The sequence below is a fragment of the Petromyzon marinus genome, chromosome 49 (assembly GCF_048934315.1).
Source record: "Petromyzon marinus isolate PM22_M1 ecotype Great Lakes invasive population chromosome 49, UKy_Petmar_22M1.pri1.0, whole genome shotgun sequence".
Lineage (NCBI taxonomy): Eukaryota > Metazoa > Chordata > Hyperoartia > Petromyzontiformes > Petromyzontidae > Petromyzon > Petromyzon marinus.
Genome location: NC_133715.1, coordinates 2,442,858 through 2,453,994, shown reverse-complemented (window position 1 = coordinate 2,453,994; position 11,137 = coordinate 2,442,858). Strand labels below are relative to the sequence as shown.

Below are 11,137 nucleotides of genomic sequence, written 5' to 3'. Positions count from 1 at the left end.
AAAAACTAAAACTAAAACTACATCAATGTTATCAATAAACTCAAAATATTCTCCAATCAGCTGAGCCACTAACAATAAGACGTTATACATTACAATTCTATGTCGAAAAAAAAGGTGGCTGTTTTTTCTTTTCAACGTTAGCACCACGGAAAGTGACGAGCTTTGTTCAGACGGACGAGTCCATCTATGCTCGGAACGGAGGAGGGGGGAGAAACAGCCACGATGCGCTGCTCTGTCCTGTGTTGCGTTACAACTATGTTATAAACTAGACTACTATACATTACAATGTTATACCTTCCAATCTAAACTACATTGTATAATATCGTATACACAGCCCAATGTAAGCTCTAACATTATGCATTATATTGATATGTATCACCGGACACATGGAAGCAAAGACTGCGTTTGTAAAAAATTAAAACCAAAGCAATTTATTGAGAAAGTGCATAGCGCAAATCGGCGATAAAATAATGGACTTCCGGCTCTCCCCACACCCCGGTTGCAATGCACATTATATATATAGGCACAGCACGTATAATTTACTTGCATTTTTTTGTTAACTATAAAAATCGGCGTAAAAACATTGATTCACACAAATAGCTTAATTTAAGAAGGAAATCACTCCGGGATCATCGCACGGTGCATAGTTATCAATGTACACGCCATGTAACAAAATTGACGGTTGTTGTTTTCGGAACGCGTGCACGGTTGCCTTGCTGTCGGCAATTTGCCGGCCACGATCGTTCACTGAGAAAGTGGCCCTTGAATGTGAATCACGCGGTATGGTTTTTAATTGCAATTTCTTTAATTCGCCTCTTATATCCGGATACAGTGATTTGGCAAACCGTTCCTGAAATATCACTCCCCCCTCCCTCCAAAAAAGGTATAAAACATATATATGGAAAGATTATGCATTGTTTAAAATGTGTCCACTATATTTAAAAGCCACAGCAAAGAATATATACCAGGTTTTTTTTTGTTTAAAGATAGAATAATTCATTTGAGGCTACTGAATTGCTTTATGTAGATGTATCACAATGTTGTATAACACGTTCAGGGCTGGATTGGTGACTTGTAAATGCGATGATGTTATTCGGCGTTAGATTTATTTCCCCCCCCCACACACAAACGTTAACTCCGCGTGATCAATAAAAAACTAAAACATGGCTGGCATCAACGTTTTAGCTTTTGACATCGCATATAAGCCAGACACAAAGGCGAGGCCATTTACAACGTCGCAGTTACCATGTCCATTGGATTTAACTGCCGAGTTATTTAGCTTTTTTTGCGAGTTGTTTGCAGACATCAAAGAGTAAACGTGGTGAAGAGCAGCGCTTCGGTTTTGCACACTGGGGGATGTAATCCGGCCGTACGTTTGTTAGATGTAAGATGCGCGCCTCTAAAGTTTGATTACTGCAACCTATTAAAACTTAAATCGCAACTTGGTGTGGATTTTTTTTTTACGTCCAGTTAGCCGTGCATAAACCTGCTCTACAAGCCTGGGTGCAAAATGTATTCAACGATGATGGATCTTTGTGCCCTGTGTAGCCATATGCTGCTGCTGCTGCTGGCGTTGGTGGTTTCGGAAGGGAATGTTATGGAGTGGATGTTATGAGTCAAGAGGTGGATGTTACCGGGGCATGGGGTGGGTTGTTACGGGGCATGGGGTGGGTTGTTACGGGGCATGGGGTGGGTTGTTACGGGGCATGGGGTGGGTTGTTACGGGGCATGGGGTGGGTGTTGGCACCAACTGCAGGGCTGGATGCGTCCCCTTGCTACCACGACGCCACCAGGACGAGTGCTGCTGGGAGGAGCACCGCAACGAGTCCGCCCGTTGCCGTCGCCGGTGCCTTGGCGGTGGTTTGCTGGGCCGTGGTGATTGAGGTGGCGGCCGTTGAGTTGGTGGTGGGAGTGACGACGGTCGAGGTGGTTTTGGAGGCGGCAGGTGTGGCGGTGGTGGTGGTGGTGATTGTGCCGGGGGAGGTTGTGGTGGAGGAGGTTGTGGTGGCGGGGATGGTTGAGAGTTCAGCAGTCGAAGAATCAAGCAACGTTGTCTGTAACATACAAAAATACACACCATTGTTAACATTGTATAAATGGGGACATTTTTTAGTGGTGATGACAATTTCATTGGTGAAGCTGAAATGTAAAAACGCTGGTGTTGCATGGCAAGTTGTTAGGTATATAAGTGTCACTAAATACATATTCTGTAATATAGCCTACATTTAACCACGTGACAGCCTACTGATGTGCATAATCTCTTGAAAAAAAAGACTTGGTCCACTGGATTTGTTGAGTTTTTATATATTTATGCAATATAGAGGTAAATAAATATATATTTCTTCATACTGAAAAGGCTTGAGTTGTGGATGCTGGTAAGGTTAAGTGCCAAAAAAATGATACCATAATTTTTCAAAAATAGTTTTTTTTTAATGTAAAAGTGAGATATTTTTAAAATTGATATTCTTAATTGCACGTACATATGTCAATATAGGAGTGAAGCGATCGGGGGCAATGGTTACCACACTGCGATGAAACAAATCAATTACAGTTTGATTCCCGCTACGCATGACATCAGCGGTGAGTAATATCTTAACCGGTCCCGTGCCTACCACCTTTGAACCAATGAACATGGACCAGCGTGGTGAAGTAAAGCCAAACAAAGCCCTGTGACCAACACTGTGTGGAGAACTCTTCCATCCAGCAATGCGATTGACAAAGGCTTGTAAATGATTAATCATTATTATAATGTGTATATTGTTGCTATGTAACCCTTGTGCTGTGGGACTTGGCAATGGGATGATGTATCTGGAAATCGCAATTCATAATTCGATGGGTTTTTTTTTGGGGGGGGGTGGTTGGATCGTTGGGTATCATGTCAATTATGCACCCTCCATCACCCAGCAAAAGCCAAACAAATCGAGTTTTGTTGCGTGAACACACGCGCCAATCGGCTCTCTGATGTTCAGAAAACCACTCACATTGAAAAGAAGCAAGCAAAATTTGACAATTTCCGTACGACATTTCACCGGAGATTACACAACCGTACCTGATGATGCCGGTTGCAATCTCCGGTGAAACGTCGTGCATAATTGTCCCATTTATGCTAGCTTTTGTCGCCCCCAAATTTACCGATTTGGTGAACAACAAAATGAATTGTCACATTTGTCCACGAGACAACTCGATTGGGTTTGGCTGTGTCAGGGGAGTGGGAGGGTGCATAGCTCGAACTTGACCTCATGCTCACACTATCCGACACAAAAAAACGAATTATGAATCACAATATTGGTCGTGAAAGCCTCGACGTTTCAATCCATTCACATATATCCTTCAACAGCGTGAACAGATTTACACAATTGATTTGCAATCTCCGGCAGAGCGCATACATTATGCTGTTCACGTGATGTGAGACAATTCGCGTTAAACTCACAACACGCACACACGTCTTGTAATATTACCCCTAATGAATTGAAACAACTGCATCATTAGCATCACCACATGTTATCGATTTGTACATATGCATAAACAGCTTTAACATTATAACCACAGCTCATTCATTCTCCATCGTAACATCTAAGATTATTCCAAAACATGCATTGCATGGAATCGCCTAGAGATTTAAACATAAGCGTGGGTGGTGCGATAAAGCCTGAACCGAGTGCCCCCCCCCCCAAAAAAAAAGATGTGGGAGTCTGTACGTACCGACTGTCCATTCGCTGAGAGGCAAAGAGCCGCCAGGATCAGCAGAAGGAATCTCGCACCCATGTCTGCTTTGAGCTTGTAGATGATCGACTCGGTGACACGGACCGTTGTTTTTTTTCCAAGCTGGCTTCTTCAGGTAGCAGCGGCTGCGGCTGGAGAAGATTGTTCTGCACTATGTTACAACACGCGTGGGTGCCTTTTATAGTCCAGCGAGCGTGGATAATTCGACACCTTGGTAGCTGCCTCCACCCCCACTAACCCCCACCGCCCTACCCCCCTTATCATGAAACGGCAATTGACCTGGCCGGGAGCTTTGTTAAAAATACTCGTAACCCCCATAATGACGTATCACGAGGATGCCAATCATTAACTTTTTAATATCGTCGGCCCGTCATGCACACGCTTTGAATATTTGAATATCCTGTTGCGGCAATGTGGGAGGCTTATTCGAAGGTCTTTGTACTCGTCTAACGTGACAACCCATCGTGTGAGGTTGATGCAGGTGGAGTGGTGGCGCAGTGGTTATGAATCCGGCAAAAAAATATACATTTGAATTATGGCCAATGCTATCGTAAGTGGTAAGTGATATGTGATCTGTTTCCCACACCCATTTCTTAATTTAGTCACGATTTTTTTTCGTCACAGGCTTAGTCTAGTCAACAACGACCTATGGAGTTCGACTCAAGTTCGAGGATTCCATTTACCCATTAAAGTCAACTAAGTCAGTTGTTAAATGTTGGTTTGGTCAGAGTCTTCGTTATTGGCCACGAATTATATCGGCTTAGTCAAAAGATTTGGAGGTGTAGTGTTTCCATTGCAGTAAATTTATTACTATTTTTATTAGCTACAACATAATTTCCTCGTGTGATGAGCAAACACAAACTGCTCCGCAACCTGCGATTAGCACGGTTGACTACGTACCTTGCCTAAGAAGTTCAACATACATACACACAGACATCCTCCACCTCTATCCTCCATCCGCCACAGCCTCGACCATCCATCCCCTCCATCACCCTCCCCCCACCACCCCTCCCCTCGATCCCTCATCGTCTCCCCCATACCCCCCCACCCATCCCCTTTACCCCCACCGCTCTGCCTGCATCCTTCACCCCCCCCCCATCACCCTTCCCCTCTTATCTCTCAATGGACTCCCTTCGATACCCCCGCACAAACAAACACAACAGTTGCCGTTCACCACTAAGTGGCTGTGACGCCATCACGGGGCGTGTGCCAGGCTAGGTCCACCTTTATGCCACGTGAAGACTCAAAGGCTCACTAGGGGTTGACCAGCTGAGATGACTGGCAGATACAACACATGTGCTTCCCAATGTGCCAACTTGCTGCGTTTTAGACGCCAAATGCTCCGCTCGTTGTTGTGAGCATCGCTCCTCCGCCCTCCGATGTTGCTGGAGCGCGACTGCCTCCAATTGCCCAGCAGCGTCCATCACGAGCCTCCACCGAGGCCGATCATGACACCGCTGGTACCGGTCATCTCCAAGTTCAATCAGCTTCACATTGTTCCGTACCGAGACAATCAATGTCACCTCCAGCCCGTGCTGCATTAGTTTAACCCCCCAACCCTCTATTATGCCAAGCAGAAGCTGCTTGGGTATGCGGTGGCTTTGCATGCGAGCCACATGATGCAGGAGGAGCGCACTTCACACACACGCGCACACGCGTATGTGACCAGGATACATTTTGGGTGGTAGTATGCTAGTCGCTAGTTGTATCTATGGATAGAGTAGCGACTGGCCTGTTTCACACCGGGGACATGGATTTCTTGAAAGCATGAGGACGCCAAAGTTATGCATCTTTAATCACGTCCGCGAGATGCTCGCACGTCGCCCGGGAGAGTACCTTGATGTTGAGTCTGAGGATCCTTTGCTCCACGACCCATCTGGATGGCATCGTGTTTGGCCCTTCGGACTTTTTGACTTTTAAACAACTTTTATTGCCGCCAGCAGCAACAGCACTGGAGGCGATTCCGATATGAAATACACAAAGTCACCAGCAAACAAATAAACAACCGCTATAAATCCACGCGCTGTGGCGCTAAATGCACCGCGCACCACACGAAAGAAAAGTCACGTGGTGGTGGTGGTGGTCATCACGCACGCCACGGCGACGAGCGAGCGCTTCAGAAGGTGAATACGTGGGGTGCTGTCCACGCTGGTACAGAGAGGGGCTTGTCCGGCTCCCCAGCGTTCGAAGAAGACGTGCACATCACCGACATGTGTGTGGTATGCGTGCTCCAACCGAGGCCCCTGAACACTGGAAGCACAGAGCAGCCGTCATTGTCACCTTCCAGCATATTTTTCCTCGTTCTGTACACCCTATCTTCGCCTGAGCACAGTGAAGTTGGCGAGGTCATGGCGCTTGTTAGCCAGGTAAGGCACCACCCCATATACGAAGCTGCTGTTGTAGAAGGATACCCTCAGTTTCCTGAAGATGTCCCCCAAAAGGCGGAACATTGGTTTGAGCCGCTGGCAGCGTAAGTACTGGTGAGACAGATCCTCACTGGCACAGCAGTAAATGCACAAGTCCATTACCCATGGCGAGATTCGACTGAGCCACACGGCCGATGGTGACGTGTAGTGTGCCAATCTCCATTGGAGGTCACCACAGCGTTTGGCTACGGGAGACTTGTACATTTGTTTCCACTGAGGAGCGGCCACAATAAGGAGAGAGAAATGGTCCCTCCATTTTGTCTCCGGTAGGTCGGCCAGGTCCCGGCAATGCAGCGCCTTGACACAGCCACGTGTAGAGCGCTGTGTTCGGGGCGCTCTTCAGGGGCACGTTCCTGCAGCCTCGGAGCTTGAGTAGCTTGCCGGAGTCGCTGTTGCAAGGGGGCTGCGTGCAAGAGAAGCACAACTCGTGGAAGGAGAAAGAGGAGAAGGGAGGGCCGCCACCATCCCCCGGTGCCTCCAGCTTCAGGCGCAGCTCCGTCATGGCGCGGAGCACATCCCGCAGCAGCTTTTCCCCAGTGAGCATGGAGCGGGATTCCGCAGTGCTGGCGATCTCAGCTGCGGTCTTCCACTTGGGCTGGTGGGCCTGCACGAGGTGGAAGACTGTCCGCAGCCCTGCTGATGTGAGGCGTAGAGCCAGGGTCCTCTCTCCTCTGATCCCCTGGAAGAGGCCATTGTAGAACAAGGGCTCGTTCAGGAACTGCGCGAGGTCATAGGACACGCGAGTTCTGCTCCACTCGAAGCTCCGCCACGCATCCAAGAGGCTCTGGTGATAACCTGGCAGCCTCGAGTAGTCGAGCAGGCTCAGGTCCATCAGGAAGAGCTCCTTTCCATACCCCAGGCACCCCCCTGCATTCCTCAGCAGGGCAAGGGCCGGCGACTTCCAGGGTAGCTCCTCCCGGTCGTATAGCAGCCGCCTGACTACCATGAGCCTGAAACTCATGACCCTGGCGGCCACGTCCACCAGACCTTGGCCGCCCTCGCCCATCGGCAGGCAGAGGACGCCCGGCCTGAGCCAGTGCTTCCCATGCCAGACAAAGTGCGCGAGTGAGCAGATGACTCTGGTGAGAAGCCAAGCAGGAGGCTGGAGGGCCTTGGTCTTGTGCCACAGCACGGATGCAGCCAGGGTGTTAGCGACGAGCACTTGGCCCCTGAATGACATCTGCGGAGCGAGGCATTGCGCCCATGTCAGTAATTTAGCCTCGATTGTGTCGGCCAGCTCGGTCCAGTTGTTCAGAACGACGTCACGTGGTTTCCCCAGGTAAACCTCCAGGTACTTGACTCCGTCGTCCTACCAAATGACTCCTCCTGGGAGGAGCACAGAACGAACGCCGCCTCGCGACCACAAACACAGGGCCTTGCAATTGGCCCAGTTGACCCTGGCAGAGGAGGCCCTCTCGTACACAGCAACCGCCTGGCAGAGCGCGGAGACGTCATACGCATCATTGAGCACGACGCATATATCGTCTGCGTAAGCCGAGAGCTTGACGACCGCGTTCTCAGGTCCCGGGACTTTGAGGCCAGCCAGATTTCATCTCAGATGTCGTCGCAGTGGCTCAATGAATAGGGTGTACAGCAGCCTCGAGAGGGGGCATCCCTGTCTGACCCCCCTCGTCACAGGGAAAGGGGCGCTGAGCCTCTGGTTCATCTTCAAGAGGCTGGACGTGCCCCTGTGTACAGCAGCCTAACGTGCGAGATAAAGGCCTGGCCGAAGCCGAGCGACATTAGGAGTTTGTCCAAGTACTCGTGGCTCACCCTGTCAAAGGCCTTCTCCTGATCCAAGAAGAGGAGGCCTAAGTCCATGTTGTGCGCTTCTGCAAGGGAGATTATGTCTCTGACCGTACCGGTGTTGTCGTAAATGCACCGTCTGAGGATGCAATACGACTGTTCCGGCAGGATCAGCTGACCCAGCACTGTCTTGAGACGGTTTGCCAGCACCTTGGAGAAGATTTTGTAGTCAGTGCACAAGAGGGACACGGGTCGCCAATTCTCAATGAGGCGCAGGTCCCCCTTCTTGGGTAACAGGGAGACCACCGCTCGCCTGCAGCTCTGTGGGAGTTCACCCTTCTGCAGACTCTCTGTTGCGTGCCCTTTCACAGCGGTGTGGAGCTCCTGCAGGGTGACGGGGCTGTCCAGACGATCCCGCTTGGGGACTCCTAAGGTAGGGCCCCCATCCCGTAGCTCCTGGACAGCCTCGTCGTGTATGGTTTCGGCGGCGAAAAGTTGAGAGTAGCAATCCCTGGCGGTCTTGGCGATCTCGCTCTCAGATGTTGCTGTTTGTCCATCTGGTGTTCGCAAACTGGAAATTTTTGTGGTGTTGGCCGGTGCTTTGTTTAAGCGGAAGAAAAACTTAGAGGGAGAGCCCATCTGCGACAGGTGCTGCATCTTTTTGCACACAAAAGCACGATGTGCCTGCTCGTCCGTGATGGACCTGAAAAGCCGCTGCTTCTCCAGTAGCGTCTCACCCTGCTGTGTGCCGTGGGATGACCTCAGCTCCGCCTCAAGTGCCAGCAGCTCGTTCTGCAGTTGGCGCGCCACCTCGTTCTTGGCGGCGGCGTGCTGGCTCATGAACTGCTGACAGAGAGCCCTGACCTGCGACTTTCTGTTGTCCCACCATAGCTGGTGGGAGCTGAAGCTTCCTTTGGCAGGCAGCCACTGAGCCCAAAATGCTTTGAAGGTTTCTCTGAAGTCGGTGTCATCAAGCAGCTGTACGTTGAGTCTACAGTAGGCGCTGTGCTGCTCCGCTCTGGGAATTCGCAGCAGCACAGAGACCAGGCGGTGATCGGAGAAACCGGAGGGTACGATTTTACTGTCCCCGAGCAGGTTAACGCTGCTGGCATTGACGTACAGTCGGTCGAGCCTGGCAAGGCTTATCCTGCCTTGAGCGCCGCAGCGGCACCAAAAGTACTGCCGCTGGGCCTGATGCTGTAGTCGCCACATGTCACGCAGATCCAGTCACCGCACGAGGTCGGCTAGCGGCCGTGTGGATTCAGGGTGAGGTGTTGCGGTTGAGAGCTGGGTCGAGGGTGCAGTTGAAGTCTCCCCCCACGACGGTGAGCACGTCGTCCACGTCGTCTGTCGCGAGAGGTCCCGAAGCGTGCCGAAGAAGAGCTTCCTCTCAGGGGCCTTGCTCGGCGCGTACACGTTAATGCACCTGAGGCTGGATTCATTCAGGACGATTTCGACAGAAATCAAGTGACCTTTGACGATTTCTTTGAAGGAGACATTCTCTGGTGCAAACCGCGAACTGAGCACAATCGCCACGCCGGCGAGGTTGTCCTCGGCATGGCTGAAGAAGGCCCGGCCGCCTAGAAAAGGCTAGCGTTGGGCCTCCAGAGTGACGTCGAGGTGAGTTTCCTCGAGGAGAGTCACATCTGCTTTGTGTTCCCTGACAAAGCGGCAGATCTGGTCCCAAAAAATGTCAAACGTTCGTTTTTTGTAACTTTGTTTCAACTTTGTAAACACAAGGTTACAATAGTAAGATTTCTCCACAGAAAAGTCTGCATGAACCAGATTGCTGCACTGTATTCGGTCACCTCTGTGTCCATATAGCGACGTGTTTCTCGGGGAATACTAAAGTGTACAGTCAGCTATTAAACGTACGCCAAAGGCACTGTGGCGTCTTTGTCTTTAGGAGCACACGAAACAGAGCCAGTGACATTGTCCAAATGCTTCTCTCTACCCAACTGCAGTTGATGATATGTATTTTGCACAATAAAGGGGATAAGCTGAGCGAGAATTCAGCTGGAAAAGTAAAAATATATCAACGTATAGCTGGCATAATGCATAATATAGGGGATTTGGGGGGGTTTAAATGGCGTAAATATAAATATGCCGTTAAACCCGCCCACCACCGTGACAAACCTTACTATCTGGCTGCATAGGGTGGTGGCGGGTTTAACGACACATTTATAAAAATAATAATAGGGGTCTTCCCCTTTTTTTCTGGCAACAAAACTGAAACCTTTTTACAAGGATTCATGTCTGCATTAACCACAATACTTGCAGTGAAAATGCAAACAAAAAACATACTATGATAATATATGCATTGTCCGTGAAACTGATTGGTCCACACCAATGGACGGCTTTCTTTGAGACACATTGATGATGAGACGCATTTCTTTTCACGTGATCTAACTCAAAGAAGCGTCTATTATGGATAATAGTGGTCGCGAAAGTCTACGTGTTAAACTGGTATAATGCAATTCAGACAGCGGCTGAGCTCAACAGCCCTTTGTCAATACACAACATCATGTTGGTCTGCAAGGTTCTTGGGTATACTTCACCACGCTGATCAGTGCAGGTTGGTCAAGCGAAGAATTGATTCAGATATCACTTGCCACTGACGTTAATCGCCGTAGTCAAAAATCGAAGTGAAATATTACCTTTGTGCCACCTCTCAAAATCACCGCACACATGGAAGCAAAGACTGCTTTTCTAAAAAAATAAAACCAAAGAAATTTATTGAGAAAGTGCATAGCGCAAATCGACGATAAAATAATGAACTTCCGGCTCTCCCCACACCCCGGTTGCAATGCACATTATATATATGCACAGCACGTATAATTTATTTGCATTTTTTTGTTAACTGTAAAAATCGGCGTAAAAACATTGATTCACACACATAGCTTAATTTAAGAAGGAAATCACTCCGGGATCATCGCACGGTGCATAGTTATCAATGTACACGCCATGTAACAAAATTGACGGTTGTTGTTTTCGGAACGCGTGCACGGTTGCCTTGCTGTCGGCAATTTGCCGGCCACGATCGTTCACTGAGAAAGTGGCCCTTGAATGTGAATCACGCGGTATGGTTTTTTAGTTTAACACGTAGTCTTTCGCGACCAATATTCATAATAAAGGTTTTTGGGTTCTGGCGAATTGTGAATTGCCCGATGATGCTGGATGTAATTACCAGCGAAACGTCGTATTCAAACTGTAAATGTTGTGGATTCACTCTTCAACACACC

The 11,137-nt window shown here is 49.2% G+C and overlaps 1 long non-coding RNA gene across 1 annotated transcript; it reads right to left on the bottom strand.

Moving 5' to 3' along the window:
- Window positions 1-404: 404 nt before the first annotated feature.
- On the bottom strand, window positions 405-3,992 carry LOC116953001 (uncharacterized). Its single transcript, XR_004404524.2, has 2 exons — window positions 3,703-3,992; window positions 405-2,054 (listed from the first exon to the last, which is right to left on the bottom strand). It is a non-coding gene; the product is annotated as an uncharacterized LOC116953001 (long non-coding RNA).
- Between the last annotated feature and the right edge of the window lie 7,145 nt (window positions 3,993-11,137).